The sequence below is a fragment of the Benincasa hispida genome, chromosome 6, assembly GCF_027475165.1.
Source record: "Benincasa hispida cultivar pf3 chromosome 6, pf3_genome.v1.1, whole genome shotgun sequence".
In the NCBI taxonomy this organism is placed as follows: Eukaryota; Viridiplantae; Streptophyta; class Magnoliopsida; order Cucurbitales; family Cucurbitaceae; genus Benincasa; species Benincasa hispida.
The window spans coordinates 40421624-40431931 of NC_143483.1; the positions used below are offsets into that span (position 1 = coordinate 40421624).

A 10308-nucleotide genomic window follows, 5' to 3' on the forward strand; every position below is an offset into this window, starting at 1 on the left:
TCAATTTAAAAATTTAGGTGGAGAGATAAATTCTGTGTGATTAGGACAGCCACACATGTGGTCAGCCAGTACAGATACATGTTTGATCTGCTTCAACCTGATTACGTATATTAATACTGAACCAAATTGATTATTTTATACATATTTTTATTGTATTTGTCTTTAATGTTCTCCAATATAATATTTTGTGTTTCAGGTTATTTGGGAGTCATACAAAATTATTATGCATAATTTTTCCAATTTCTGTATGAATGGTCAAAACATATGGCGGACGATGAGTCCTCTCATATATTTTCACATTGGTGAGTGGCATTTTCTTGACAGGATGATGAGACAATTTGGTTTTCAGTAGGATGTCCCATCGCTTTGTAATACTAAACCCATACTGCATGATATCGACTTAAGGACTGTAAATTGGTCTGAAAAAGTTGCACATTTGATAGTGCGATGTCACTATCATGCAAGGTTTATTGCAGTGGGGGTTTCTATTAAACAGTTTGACAGAGATGTCACTCAAGGCTACATTCATTGGTATAATAATATCACAAGGCGCTACTTCACTCATCCGAGAGCAGCTGTGGGTCATCTAGTAAATGAATGAATATTATCTAATTATTTGTAATTTAAATTTATTTTAAATATTATCTAATTATTTTATAATTCACAGAGATCGAACAACAGTAGACTCCGTGATGTTGCGAATGATCCGAACCAGGTTCTTACTATATTTAGTGACAACCAAAGCTATATAGAGGAGATACATTATATGTACGATATATCTATTGTTCCTCCACCAGCTCCTAAACGTAGAGGACCTGCTCGGGAAGAGGATGAGTTTGATGAGGTTGCCCATAATGTGGAAGAGTTGCCCCATGTGATGCAGACTCAGAGTCAAACTGATTATGTTAGTCCAATGATGATGATGCCAGCATTTGGTTCAGGACATTATGACTTAGAGGCTGGTCCTTCGTCTTCATACGTGCATGGACATGGTCAGGGTCGTGGAGAGCATAATGAATATTTATATTATGAAGCGCCTGTAGAGGTACCAGAGCAACATCAAGAAGAACTAGAGCAACCTCAAGTTCGAAGTCGACGATGACAACCAACTCGAAATCGACGAAGTTCGCTTTGTGGGACACATTGATTTTTGTAATTATTATATAAATGAGATATTTTAGTTTACACTTTTTATTTTTATGAGATATTATTTTTTTTAATTTGTTCTTTTTATAGTTAAGTTAAATAAAATAATAAAATATTTTTAAAAATTATTTTTATAAAATGGAAAATTAAAAAAAAAAATGAAGGTTGAATCTTCAAAATTTGACCTAGGTTGGTCGAATTTTGAAGACTTGACACATTAAAAAAAAAAAAAACAACCGTACTTTTATAAATAGTTTCAAAACAACAATATTTTTATAAACTTTTTAACCCAACAATATTATTTTTATTTTTTCCTTTAAGTATAGACCTATATTACATTAATGACTTTTATTTATTTATTTATTTTTTTACATAAATGGCCTATTAACTCCATATTTTTACTAATGTCAATGTCTTTTTACTGTTTAAGTCTCGTCCATATATATATAAGCACTGCAATTAATTGTTTTAAATGCATTTTTCAAATATTTTCTCCTTAAAAAATTGTTCTAATCTCCCATCCTCTCTCCCCCATTAATGTTTGTCTCCCCCAATTTCTCTCCCTCGTTAATGTTCATCTCCTCCATTCTCTCTCATCCATTAATGTGTCCATTAAGAAAAAAAACCACATTTTCATCGTTGGTTGTTTATTCTATATAATTTGTTTGGGTTAATTCTATATATACTAAAGTCCATATGTATGTATAAATATAAGTTTATCTAATATAAATTGAAATGCCATATAAGAAACATGCAGTTATATACGTAGTTAAGATCTTGACATATGTTGGTATATTGTATACAAAGACAGATTATATTTAAGTTAGTAGAGCAGTTGTCAGGTATATATGAAATACACTATTTTTATGATTGTGAAAATTTATTGATATAGTCTTTGTGAGTTATGTTTATTTTTCTTGATCCACTGCTTATATTTTATATTCATCGTCATCTATTTTACCCATTGAAAATATAGAATTTCGAAGGTATATGTTTGAGTTCCAACGTACTTAGCAAAATTTTCTTACTTGAGCTAGAAAAAATAGAAAATAAATACCTATAATATAACGAATCAACTTAAACCATTTTTGTATGCATGGTCTATATTTGCATAATTTTACATAAATATCTAAATATATTATATATCTTGGTATATAAAAAAATTAAAAAAAAAAAAACAAAACACCTATTATATATACAACTGGATATATTTGTCACATTGTACATTAATCGTATCCCCATATATGAAATATTACACCTTACCTGTTGATAGACAAAATCTATATAACTATCACTAACCCAAGCAATATTTAGCAACAATGTTTGCAAATCCTATTGGATCTGTAGAAACTTTATTCAAGTAAGTATATGAAATGAAGCACACAACTCGATTAATTGGAAAAAAACATATAGAAAGTCACTCTATTATATACCAAATCAACTTAAACCATTTTTTTATGCATGGTCTATATGTCCAAAAATTTATTTAAATATTTAACCTGCAACATATTCCTTGGTATAGAAACAAAAGATAAAACGAAAAAAAAAAAACACCTATTGTATAAACAATTGGATATCTATTTTACTCATTATACTTTAATCATATCCCTATGCATATTACACCTAATATACCCATATATACACATAATATATACAACCGTCGCCAAGTTGTTTTTAAATTCGCTTTTCCTTATTAAAATTCAAGGACTATTACTTCAATCTGGCAATTGTTTAGAATCTGATTTTGACATTGGTGTGGCAAGTGCTTGAACCACCACTTAATTATGTAAGAAATTACATGGATTCTCGAACCATCAGATCGTTGGAATGCTGTCATGGGAACTTCAACAAGTATTTCACCTCACGGTTTTTCGGCACGTTTCTTGGCTAGATGCTTTGTTACTTCGATAGGGATTGAATATGAGTGAAAGCGTATGAATGTCTTACATCTCAGAAATCGATTTTTGAATAAACAACAAAAAGTTCTAAAACAAAACATATGAAGGATAAACATATGAAATAACATGATTTGGAGAAGGGAAACTAAGAGAGAACCATTTTTACCTTTGAAAATTCTCGAACTCCACGAAAAATCCTCTCGATATTGACACGAACTTCTTCTAAATCGAACTTGAACATGACCACGAGAATAACGTTCTTATTCTCAAGGATTGCAATAGAAGGATAGGTGGTATCCAACTAATTGGAATATGAAGAGGTTGAGAGATTTCTCTTTAAGAGTAAAGAGAGGGTTTGTATTATGGTGGCTAGGGTAAAGTTCACAAAATCAATTCATGCCCTAAAAGAGCCATAAAGAAGAATTTATATGGAGAATGGTTAACCCATTCTCCAAGTTTTTCCCAATTTACTCTTGTGCTCAGTTAATTAAATAACGTCTATTTAATTAATTAGCACATTAATTAAATAATCATCTATACATTAAATCCAATTTAACGTATATATTCAATTAATATAAATGAACATCGTATGTTTATGTGCATCATCTCTCTATTAATTTAATTAATTAATTTTTTATGAATCTAATTCTCTTGAATTAAATATTTAAATCCCATTCAAATATTTCTCTCCAACTTAATTTAAATTATAAATCACATCCATAATCAATTACATATTAAGCACATTATTATACAATTTTCTCAAATTGATTTGAACAATTCAAATCATTCCTCTTTAATATCCTCAAGTGAGCTAATAAGGGGATCTGATGGACCTACAGATCAGAAACTCCAACGATATGATATTGTTTGGCTAAACTCATTAATAAAATCAATCTTAACTGTGGGTACACTCCACTAAAGACCCACAACATCATTCTTCTCACTGTATATATATTTTTGCGTCCACGAATATAGACCAATAATAACAAGTTAGTCCATCATGAGCGTTTGTAATACTAATTGGGTTAAATTACCGTTTTATTCATGGGTTACCTCTAACTCTTTAAGTACTATTGGTCATCTAATGAACAACCTATTTATGGTCCAACTAATAAACAGAAACCCTCTCGAGCCAATGAGAGGGTGGAGCCCTTTGTTCATGTCCCGGAGACACAACTTAAAGAACACTCATTTACTTACCATAAAGTCGAAAAGGAGTGAATTCCATATTATATTATTATGTTTCCAGCTCCTCACTCGGTCTTGTCCCCAAAATAGTAGACATACTGAGTCGTTAAACTGGCCACCCTCACCCATACAAATCAAGAACAATCCCTCATGAATAGGAGTTCATAATACACTCAGGATTAAGACTAAGTTGCCTAGGTCATCAATTGAAAGAGGAACTAAACTAGTTAGCGATGTTACATCTAATGGTTACTAATTGGTGGTCCGGTCTTATGCAAACTCATTAAATAAGATACCCTCCCTCGCATGTCACCTATACAAATGTGTTGGATCATTGCATTTATATCAAATACAAAGTAGGCCGTATCCATAGTGTCACCAGGATAAGGTACCCAACCTTATCCTTATACTATAGACCCTTTAGGCTGTTTCTAGAACATTGATCCCTATATGTCTCTACATATAGTTCAAGACTCATAAGACAACCTTGGATGTTAGTTTATTAGATTTAGGGTTATTAAGACAAAGTAGAATACAACACAATCAATAACATTTATTGAATTAACATCAATAATTTTTTATTGATGACGGTCAATTGATAACATTTACTATCTATAAGTTTTAGTGTATAAAACCGACTACTTCAACAACAGCGTGATGGTCATAGATTTCGTTAAATGGCAACGAACCGACTACTAGAAGCGAATTGGAAAAAGAACTCGAAAATTGGGGAAAAACAAAAAATCAATACAGAAGAAATTAAAAAAAAAAAAAAAAAAAAAAAAAAAAAAAAAAAAAAACCTATGTGAAGAAAGGGAAGATGCCAAGAGTGAAGATGAAAGACTCCTTATTCAACGTGAAGGAATTGGTGAAAAAGGATGAGAAGATGAAACAAACCCCCGATAATTATGACCAAAAAAATTTAATTAAAAAGTTTAATTTATTATTCACGTATCATTGGAGCTTCAAGTTATAGATCCATAAGGTTCTCTTGGTAGGTCAAAGAGAATAAATGAGAATAAGTTTTTGGATTAAATTTGAATTATGCAAATTAATTGAGGGAATTAATTATATATGATATAATTAATTAAATTTAAATTATATGTGATATAATGACTATAATGTATTTGATATATTATAATATTAAGTATTTAAGAGAGGAATTAAATATTTGAATATGATTCAAATATTAATTATGTGAATTGGATTCATATTATTAAATATAATGTAAATGTGATTTATATTAAATGTCATTAGTGAAAAGAAAAAAAACTATGGTTATATTGTATATGACACAGTATTAAAACTATAAGTTATATGTTATATTTGATATAACATATAGTTTAATATATATTATATGATAAGGTAGTTATCATATTAATATATATTTATTTATTTATTAAATAAATAAATAAATTATATATATATATATATTTATTTTATTTTATTAATTTTTAAAATTAATTAATGGGAGGGAGTCTCCCTCCCCCTCTTTTCTCTTCATTTTTTTCATGTGAGTGGAAAATAGTTCCCGTAGATTCTTCTTCTTCCTGCAAAATGAAAAAAAAAAAAGACGAAGGATGAAATACGACGAGTCGAGTACAACAATAGAAGAAAAGTGTTCTTCCAGAATATCACGAAGCAAGAATGGGTTTTATCGGATGTAATACGCAACTACAATTATGCATTAGTCTTCAGTATATTATTATTTTTTACTAATATTTCTTTAGTTCAGTTTTGAAATATGTTGTTGTAGGACATGATATTTTATTATGTTCGTGAAGTGCAAATTACAATCGCGACCTGAACTTTGTCAATACACTTTTACTATTGTTGACACCACTTTTATGGTATGGAACGATTAACCATTTCCTTAAAAATGTTTTATGTCAACGTATATCATATTGTTTTCACCTGACATGAATTTTTTATGTCAGTCAATGATCATAGAAAAGTAATTGCATCGAGGGATGTTGTTGGGATGGTAGAATGGTGGAGTGGTAAAGATGAAGCCTTCATAGTTTATGTGCTTGGGAAGGTCGAGGGTTGTGGACCTGCATGGAATGAATTTAGATACGTGTACGGGCCCATCAATATTAAAAGGCATTGGATTTTGACAAGCAACGATATTCAAAAGGGAAGGGTGGCTATTTTTGACTCAATGTCACGGTACATAAACAATATTCAGGTAGAGAGTGCTACGCGCTCCTTGTCCTAAGGGTTGCCATCACTTTTAGCTGCATGTGGATTTCATGCAACCGACCATCAAAGTGAAAACACAAGTGCATAGTTTCCACGCTAACCACCACGAATTGACAAACTAGTGGCCTCGACTACGAGTATTATTGTGTGAATTTAATAGAGTTTGATGTGAGAGGAGTACAATTAGATAAATCAATGCGATCAAAGATACCGCTGTTTAAAAGGCAATATGTTGTTCAATTGTGGGCAAATAAATTTGTATGATTATGCGCCATAATCCTGATCCTGTATATATTGTAGAAATATTCGTATATAATTATAGAAACATTGTACCAAATTAATATTAGGAATACTTCATTGTGGGTTGTTGCTCATGAAATATTAAATCAAGGTAATTGAGTATTAAGTGTTAAATGTATCCAGTGATTGAACCCGACAACATATACGTAAATAAAAACTTCATAAACATAACTCTGTGTTCACGAAGAGTACAAGTTTTTATTAACGCTATTTATAAAACAAAAGGAAAAAAGATAATAAAAACAAGAAAAAAAATACTACATATTAACTAAAAAAGCAGGAGGTTGAGTGGGAGTCAGAGTCAGATTCAAATTCGGAGTCAGAGTCGAAGGAGAGGATGACAATGTCAGAGCTTTTGTCTTTCCCTTTCAGTCCATTCGCACCATGATTATCCCGTCTTGTTGTTAGGGCTGATCTATTTGACGGGTCTTAAGGCCCATCCCTTGTTTCTTTCGTGGTTGGGGGAGGTACATAGTTAGGGTCTAATGACATATCTAACGTATCCTTGTCGAGCTCTTCTTTCTCCAGCTCTTTCTTCGAATCTTCCCATGACATGTCATTTGAAACGGAAGGCGTCATTCCAGACAAATTTTTTTCCTCATTGGACAAGTTACTGGTTGTGGGATTGTTGTAAAGATCCTGTCAATTCTCTGATACTCGTAGAAGTTCTCTTCTTCTAGATCATGCTTCAAAACATCTTTTCTTCCTCAAGCCATTTACGATACACTAAAAAATAACTTTTTGGATAGGTTGTCCATGCATGGGGGTGGAGTGGTTAATGTAAGAAAAAAACAATGAAGGAATTAAATTTGTTTGATCTTCTTAATCGATATCCCGAAATGATGTATTGCTATCTAATAAGTACATGCAAACTCTTTGGGTTTCGAACGGATGCAATTGTTGCACGCGTAATTTATATCGCGATAAACCAAATATCGCAAAATAATTATTGCAATGATAGAAAAGACATGCAATAAATATTGGGTTTAGGTTGTTGCTCGCGATAACGGGAAGTCATCAATCTCGAGCACAGTATTTATGTGATTAACTCGTTTAGTGAACAATATTCCTACATTTCTGGCATCCGAAAATGCATCGCGATGTACAATTTCATCGCAATATAAATTACAAGTTCAATGGTTGCGTATGTTCAAAACCCAAAGAGTCAACATGCACTTATCACATAGCAGTTCATCATTTTGCAATAGAAATTGGGAAATCAAATGACTTTAATTTCTTCAAGTATTTTTCTTATACATGGACAACCCACCAAAAAAATTATTTCTTCATTTTATTGTACATGTCTTGAGGAAGAAAAGATGTTTCAAAACTTGGTCCAGAAGATAAAGGACTTCTACAAGTATCATTGTGATATGCCGAAGTATTAATGGGATCTTTATGACAATTCCACCGCCAGTAACTCGTTTGATGAGGAAAAAGTTGTGGACGAAATGACGTCTTCTGTATTAAGCGACACGTCATGGGAAGAGCAAAAGAAAGAGCCAGAGAAAGAAGAGGTCGAGAAGGATATGGCAGATATGTTGTCGGTGAAGATCCCTTTAAAGGGAACCGTAGTAGAAGTAGGATCGTCCAAATTTTCTCAAAATTTCAAACACATCTATACATTGTAGATGTGTGTATAGTCTCTAATGTATAATCCTCTGATGCTTTCTCTCAAATGTTGACTTTGATTTGAAGGTTGACCTTCTCTATTTTAGACTACTTTTAAGGACTATTTTGAGGCATTTTTATTCCGATCTTTAGACCTAAATTCAACATTTTTCAGATCTAATTAGCACTAAAATAACACCTAGGTTTGTAAATAAAAAAAAACTAAATAAAATTGAAAGTTATAGAAAATGATCCTTGTAGCATAGTTATCACCGTTAAGTTTGTCGGCAGTAAGAAAATTTAATGTAACAGTTGTCATATTTGAAATTGCTGAAAACATACAATTTAATGTAACAAACATTAACCAATTTTAAAAACCAATCAATTTAGTGAAATAATTTTAAATGTACCCTATGTGACATCTATTTTGCAATGATGCTTCAGTTGAGCAAGGTGAAAGACACCATAGGGTGATTAGTTATTCTTTCACTGAATTGAGACTATCTCAACCAATAATAACACCAGAAAACTCTTGTTCCTATAATTATTAATCACCATCATTTGGTCAATAAATTTTTAACTTGCTCAATATTTTCTTGTAAATGTAACCCCTCATTTTAGATTCCAAAGCTCTACCCCAATGATCCAACCGTAGGAAAAGACCAATTGAAGCAAAAACTAAAGCAATCATATCCATTCCTGGAGTTTGAGTAAAATTTCATGCAAATTTCATCCGTAGGGGGACACAAGCAAAGGTGTCTTGAGGCTGAGCATGAAAGTTTACTACAAACTAATGAGAGAGACCGTGTGATTTGTTGACACATGTCCTGCTCCCATTTACTATAAACACTCTCTTCATTCACCTTGTTATTGACCTATACAAAAACCATCCGTAGGAGGACACAAGCAAAGGTGCCTCGAGGCCAAGTATAGGTCTCACAGTGTGATCTTTTAGGGAGAAACATGATAGAAAAAATGAAGTATCATATATCCCATTTTCCTCTCACTTAGTGTTTTACCTAGGGTTGATCAACTTAAAAAAAATACACCTAATTATTTTTACTAAGTGTTTGTGAACTTTGCCCAATGTAACATTTACTTTGGATAGTTTAACAATATTGACTTATGTTCATTAAACATTTTAACAAACATTAATCATTTATTGCATGCTTGTTACAAATCTATCTAATTCACATTTTAGGTAGGAGTATTCTGTTTCCATCAACTTAAATACCTCAACCTAGACAAAGTTGTCCTTAGACAAAGGTCCCTTATAGATACATTTGTTACAAATTTAATCTTTTATAATCTTATTAGAAATATGTGTGAAGGATCCCTATGAAGGGACCTTGAGCGGAAGCCGTATCGTCCCAATTTTCCAAATTTATAGAAGAATAATTTTTCAAACAATAACATTCAGATCGTGCATTTAATTCATAATATAGCATGCTTCTAAAACAGAAAGAGAGAAATAAGAAGGGTTTCCAAAACCTTTACCTTTTGAGGACATTCTTCAAAATGAAATCCCAAAACTGAAATGTACACGATCACGAGATAACCTCGGTATTCTTTAGTAAGAATCTAGGAGTTTGTGGTGCTCTGGTGATTTTGGTGAGGGAAAGGAGAATTGAGAGGAAAGGAATAAGATTTTTTAATTTCACAAAACTGTTCTGTGTGTCTCTGTTTTTTTTTTTTCATTTTGCAAGAAGAAGAAGAAGAATCTACAGGAACTATTTTCCACTCACATGAAAAAAATGAAGAGAAAAGAGGGGGGAGGGAGACTCCCTCCCATTAATTAATTTTAAAAATTAATTAAATTAAATAAATAAATATATATATAATTTATTTATTTATTTAATAAATAAATAAATATATATTAATATGATAACTACCTTATCATATAATATATATTAAACTATATGTTATATCACATATAACATATAACTTATAGTTTTAATACTGT

The 10308-nt window shown here is 31.4% G+C and overlaps 1 pseudogene; it reads left to right on the forward strand.

Moving 5' to 3' along the window:
• The first annotated feature begins 78 nt into the window (after positions 1 to 78).
• Positions 79 to 1147, forward strand: LOC150035655 (uncharacterized; annotated as a pseudogene).
• Positions 1148 to 10308: the final 9161 nt, after the last annotated feature.